The sequence below is a fragment of the Peromyscus californicus genome, unplaced genomic scaffold (genome assembly GCF_007827085.1).
Source record: "Peromyscus californicus insignis strain IS unplaced genomic scaffold, ASM782708v3 Scaffold_6__1_contigs__length_162567912, whole genome shotgun sequence".
NCBI classification, from domain to species: Eukaryota; Metazoa; Chordata; class Mammalia; order Rodentia; family Cricetidae; genus Peromyscus; species Peromyscus californicus.
Genome location: NW_026294584.1, coordinates 129,747,331 through 129,753,330, shown reverse-complemented (window position 1 = coordinate 129,753,330; position 6,000 = coordinate 129,747,331). Strand labels below are relative to the sequence as shown.

General features: G+C 52.5%; 1 protein-coding gene across 3 annotated transcripts in view; it reads left to right on the top strand.

The window, feature by feature from the left end:
* The first annotated feature begins 3,643 nt into the window (after positions 1-3,643).
* Vgll4 (vestigial like family member 4) overlaps positions 3,644-6,000 on the top strand; it is a 119,296-nt gene continuing 116,939 nt past the window's right edge. Inside the window, exon 1 of one of the 3 annotated variants that reach the window (XM_052721067.1) lies at positions 3,644-3,916. The gene's annotated coding sequence lies outside the window, so the exon portion shown is untranslated. Of the gene's footprint in view, positions 3,917-4,621; positions 4,736-6,000 lie in introns of those variants that run through there. The other 2 variants (XM_052721069.1, XM_052721068.1) reach the window with 2 other exon arrangements.

Here is a 6,000-nt window from a genome sequence, read left to right as displayed (position 1 = left end):
TGGAGTTACAGATGGCTGTGAGCCATCATATGGGTGCTGGGGATTGAACCCAGATCCTCCGCAAGAGCTCTTAACCACTGGGCCATCTCTCCAGTCTCTATTTTAATTTTTTAATGGTTAAGCAGGAGAAGTTCCAGACACAGGTTAAAAGCAGACAGGACAGGACACACCCTCTCCCATCCTCCTAACACCATCCTCCCAGTGTCTTTAGGGAGCTCTGAGGAGGACCAAGGCAGACCAGCTTCTCTCTTCCCCACCTCCAGGCACTCTGCTCCTTAATGACTTACAGCTTTTTGTTTGTTTGTTTGTTTTTCAAGACAGGGTTTCTCTGTGTAGCCCTAGCTGTCCTAGAACTTGCTCTGCAGACCAGGCTGGCCTTGAACTCACAGAGATCCACCTGCCTCTGCCTCCTGAGTGTTGGGATTAAAGGCTGGTGGCATTTATAACTATTTTTTAAAAATAAACTGGTAATTTGTGAATTCTTGACTTTGAAACACATTTTCAGTAGTTGTGTATGTGCAAGCCAACCTTCACTTATTCAGTGGGCTGTGTAGGTCATATTCACTTACGGTTTTTTCCCCAATATTTTCCTTGAGTTTCTTAGGCATTAAAAAATGTGGTAAAGCCAGGCAGTGGTGGTACGCGCCTGTAATCCCAGCACTCGGGAGGCAGAGGCAAGTGGATTTCTGTGAGTTCGAGGCCACTGTGTTCTATAAAGCAAGTTCTAGGACAGCCAGGACTACACAGAGAAACCCTGTCTCAAACAAAAACCAAACCAACCATGAAAATTACCATTCTAACTTGTTCTTGTTGATAAGAATGGGTCTTGCTGTATCATCCAGGCTGGCATTTTCCTGCTTTAGTCTTCTGAATAGCTCAGGCTACAGGTGTCTACCACCATACTCAGCTTTTAACTTAAAAGGTCTTATTGCATATATATTATATGTATATACATGTATATATAATATATATATTATATATATATATATATATCCTCCTAAAATTGCTTTTCATTTCATTTTTAGCAACACATATAAGGTACTTTGCCAAGTGCCTGAGTTTGTCATTTAATACCTGGATCCATGCAAAGTGTTGCAGACCACTGTGCACTGTCAGGCTGATTACTGACCACAGGACATTAGAGTTTTGGCTCTAATTCTCCTGGTTCCCTATAGCATCCCCACCCTGTGTTTTCCACTCACCTGTTTACACCAACACACTGAAAACAGCCAGACTTCATAGGGTATTGGACGCTGCCAGAGTTAAGTTCGCTCCTGCTGATGTAAGGCAAGGAGTGAGATTAAGCCCCACCAAGGTCAAAGACTGGTCACATCCATGAGAAAAGCCATTGGTCCCTATGATTTATCTACAGAGCAAGGCTCCGTCTAGCCAGTGATGGAAATTAAAGAGGCAGTTTTAGACCTCTGCCCCGACCCCAAACGAAAATCACTTAGCAGCCAAGGAGTGTCAACGTTGTCGCGGAGATCCAATGAGATAATGATATGTGGGGTCGCTTTGTCAGCCAGAGGCTGGTGTTTGAGATGTGCAGTTGTGTTACTTGTTATTCTTGCTCATGTGCTCCATCCGAGCAAGTTTCTCCCCTAGTCCTCTGTGTAAAGTGCCAGTCAAGAGAGAACTGGGGAGATGGAATTTCGTCACACCCCTCTGCCTCTTCCTTAGTCCCTCCTGAGAAAGAAGTAACAAGCCAGAGCCCTCATTCTCTATTTGTGTATTTTGCACACATTCTTTATCAGCTCTTTTTTTGTTTTTTGTTTTTTTTCCCAAGACAGGGTTTCTCTGTGTAGTTTTGGCGCCTGTCCTGGATCTTGCTCTGTTCTGGCCTCGAACTCACAGAGATCTGCCTGGCTCTGCCTCCTGAGTGTTAGGATTAAAGGCGTGTGCCACTGCCACCCGGCTCTCTTTATTAACTCTTGAGACTTGATGAACTAAATAGAGTCTAAGTTTGAAAAAACATCATTGTGAGCCTGGAGAGATGTCTCAGAGAGTAAGGATGCTTGCAGTCAAGTCTGAGACCCAAGTACTATCCCGGGACCACTTGAACGAAGGAGAGAACCAACTCTTGCAAATTATCTTCTGATCTCCACACTCAGGTGCTTACACACACCATCAGAAAGTTGGGGAGCCTTCCTACCTAGCACTGATCCACGATTTTCTTTTCAAGGTTTATTTTTATTTTTAAATTATGTGTATACATGGATGGGTGTATGCACATGTGAGTGCAGGTGCCTGCAGAGTCCAGAAGAGGGTGCCAGTTATCCTAGAGCTGGAGTTACAGACAGTCTTGAGCCTCCAACTTGGGTGCTGGGAATAGAAGTGGGGTCCTCTAGAAGAGCAGCCAATCCCCTTAACAGTTGAGCTATTTCTCTAGCCTCTTGTTGGGATCCTGATCCATGAATTTTTGTTGTTGTTTTGTTTTTTGAGACAGGGTTTCTCCGTGTAGTTTTGGTGCCTGTCCTGGATCTCCCTCTGTAGACCAGGCTGGCCTCGAACTCACAGAGATCTGCCTGGCTCTGCCTCCTGGAGTGCTAGGATTAAAGGTGCCACCACCACCTGGCTTTGATCCATGAATTTTAAAGGAGGAACTAGGAAACCCCAGGGTGGCCACACTTGGATCTTCTCATCCTGTGCCTGTGTGCCTCACAAGGGGCCACAAGCCCCCAGGGAACTGCTTTGCAAAACGAATGGCCTCTACCTCTATTGTTATTCGTAGGGGTGACATTCTGGGGATGTCATAAGACCCAGTAACAGAAGGGAAAACAGCTTGGTACTCAAAAAACAATTTTTTCTTTTCAACGTTGAAGTAACCTACTGATTATTTTTATGGCATCTTGGAGCCCCCTCCTAGGGAAAGTCCTTGTGATATGGGTTGTCATTGTCTAATATGATTTCTGTGCTGTGATAAACACCTTGATCCAAAGTATCTCCAGGAGGAAAGGGTTCATTTCAGCTTACAGCTTGCAGGGAAGTCAGAGCACGGACTGAAGCAGATGCCATGGAGGAATGCTGCTTATTGGCTTGCTCCCCAAGGCTTGCTCAGCTTGTACCACCCAGGACCACCTGCCCAGAGTGTCCCCACCCACAGTGGGCTGGGCCCTCCCACATCAATACTAACTAAGAAAATGCCCCCACAGGTTTGTAAAATGGAGGCAGCATTTTTTTTCTCAGTGGAGGTTCCTTTTTCTCAAATGACTCTAGCTTGTGTCAAATGAACAAAAAACTAACCAAGACTGGTGTGGTGTGGTGTGGTGTGTGTGTGGGGGGGGTGTGGGGTGTGGAGTGTGGGAGCTTTCTAGAGACAAAGATTCGACAGCCAGAAGGCATGCAGGTGGAGCTGTGGTAAAACCAGCCAGAAGTCCAGCCTCTGCCTGTTTTATGAAGTTAGCGACTGGTTATGCTAAGCAAATGTTTTTCTTAATTGTGGAAGTATGAGAAAAACAATGGAGGGCCCAGGGCTGCCGGGGCGGGGGCGTGCCCACTTCCCCCACCCCAAACATCTCCAGAGAATGACAGCTAAAAATTAAAGCCAGGCTTGGCCTTCTCCGGGTCACGTGCCCTCGCCAGAACCTGCACCAATAGGAAGCGTTTCCCTCCTCCCCCGCCCCTGCCCGTCCCACTGCAGAGCTGGCTGGTGGCAGCACGAGTTTGCCCAGCGCAGCAAAGTGCAGCGCGCCCCCAGAGTGCCCTGTCCGCGGCTCCGATTTTCCGGAGTTTCCTCTTCGCAGCTCGGGGGTGGGGAGGCCGCGCGTGAGTGTGGACGCGTGTGCGCGCGCGTGGAGTGCTGGAATGGGAGGGAGCCCGGCTGGCTCGGAGTGTTTTGATCCGAGGCTGCCCTTCTGATTCTGTGGCACCCCGAGTCCCCACCTTCCAAGCTTGTGCGACCGCTCTGTGCCTTCAGGTACGTGTGGCTGTCCGACTGTCGCGTCCCAGTGGCTTTGGGCGTAGGGTTTGGTGACCAGAGGGTAAGGCTGCGAGTGGCGCTCCACCGAGCTGCCGCCGCGTGGGTGCGAACGTGGAGCCTAGACTCCTGGGCGGCTACCGCCCCGCCTGCCCTCGGGCTGCAGGGAGACGGGTCGGTGTGGGGTCTGAGAAGGTGGCCCGGGTGCCCCGTGTGGCCGACTGAGCGGGCAGGTTACGGGGAGACGGGCACGGAGCGTGGCGGGACGGTGGGGCGGAAGCCTGCTGTGAGCGCGTGGCTGGTTGCGGCGGGCACCTAGACGCGCCCCGGAGTGCCCGCGGGTGTTCGCGCGTGTGCCGGGAAGGTGCGTCCGTGGGGCTCGGGGGGCGTGACGCGCGAGGGATGCTGAGGAACGCCATGTCCACGTGCCCTGCCCCGCAGAAGCAGCTCGGGGGAAGCATCGCGTCCCCAGCGACGTTCGGGCCGGGAGCTCTGGATTCCGAGCGCGCGGCGCCGGAGGGTACGCGCCGCTCGTGGCCGTGCAGCGCGGCCCCGCGGGCTCACCTGGGTGCGGCCCCACCTGCCCGGCCCGAGGGGCGTGTCCCGGGCGTGCGTAGGGCGGGGCTATGCCGGCCAGGAGGGGACCCGGCGCGGGCGGGCTGCGCCTCATTCCAGGGATTCCTCGCGCTCCCGAGCGTGCGCGCGTTTGGAGAACCGGGAGGAGAGGAGCGCGTTCCCGAGTCCGCGCGCCCCTGAGCGTGCCCCGCCTCCGTCCTCTGCGCCCCCGGCGGGGCCCGGCCAGCCCGAGGCGCGCTAGCGGTGAGTGCAGGAAACCCTGGCCCAGGTCCGGCGACCTTAGGAGACAGGGACCCGCCGCGGAGCGAGAGCGGCTGCTCGTGCTCGCGGGTCGGTCCAGCTCCGGCTGACCCGGGTCCCGGGCGCGCGCGCAGGCCCCGAAGCTAGGTACCCTCTGGGTCCCGGCCGCGACGCTTTCCTCACACTTCCTGCCCCCTGCTCAAAACAGGGCTGCGCGCCCTTCCAGGACTTCGTGAGGCCTCCCCGGAAAGCTCCGGTCTTTGCCTTTTTTTGGGTTTTGTTTTGCCTTGCTCAAGAGTCTTGAATTCATCACACGGAGACGTTGAGGTCTTAGGCGAGGATGACAAGACTTGCTGGGGCGGCCTCGTCGTTAGCGCTTTCCTGGCTTTGCGTTCGTCGGTTTCAACGAGATGATTAAAAAGTCGGTTTCACTTTGATCGTTGGTCCCGTTTGTCTGTTCCTTGTGTTTCCTCCTCTGGTTAATAAGAACCAGCAGCCTGGTGTGGGGGAGGTGGGCGGTCTTGGAGTGTTTATCAGAACCCGCTTTAATTTTTTTTTTTTTTTTTGAGACAGGATCTCTCTCTTTGTAGTTCTAGCGGGTCTGGAACTCGCTTTGTGGACCAGGCTGGCCTCAAATCCAAAGCGATCCACCTGCCTCTGCCTCTCGAGTGCTGAGACTAAAAGCGTAAGCCACCAGGTCGCGCAGCGCCCTCAATTTGAAAGCTACTACCAACTCTAGCTGTGGAGTTTTGACTTTTTTTCCACCCTAAACCCAAGAAAGTAGGTGCCTGTTTTTTCCTCCTGGGAACAAGGTCAAAAAACAATACAGGTCCATTTGCAATTTAGGATTTGAAGGTCAGTTTTGCATACCATTCTGGCGTGCCAAACTTTACCTCCTCTTCAGTCTCTGCGGTCATTGTTCCCTGCAGCGGCTAATTAGGAGTCCGCGCATGCCCACGAGGCCAACAGAGTGGGACGTATGGAGACCTCAGGGCTGGGTGGCGCAGAGTCCGAGCTGGTAGTGTCTTCTAGCAAGATCTTGTTTCTCCCGCTCTCCCTTTAAATGATGGATTTATGGGTACTTATTCCCAGAAGATTCTTACACCCAATATAGTTTGTAAAGCCCCTTTCCTCCGGCGGGGAGCGAGGTTCTAGTTACAGTTAGATTTGGCTGAGAAGCTGTCTCCCTTGCTTTGTTTTATTTTTATTAATTTGTTTGGTTGGTTAGTTTTGTGAGACAGGGTTCCTCTGTGTAGCCCTGGCTGTCC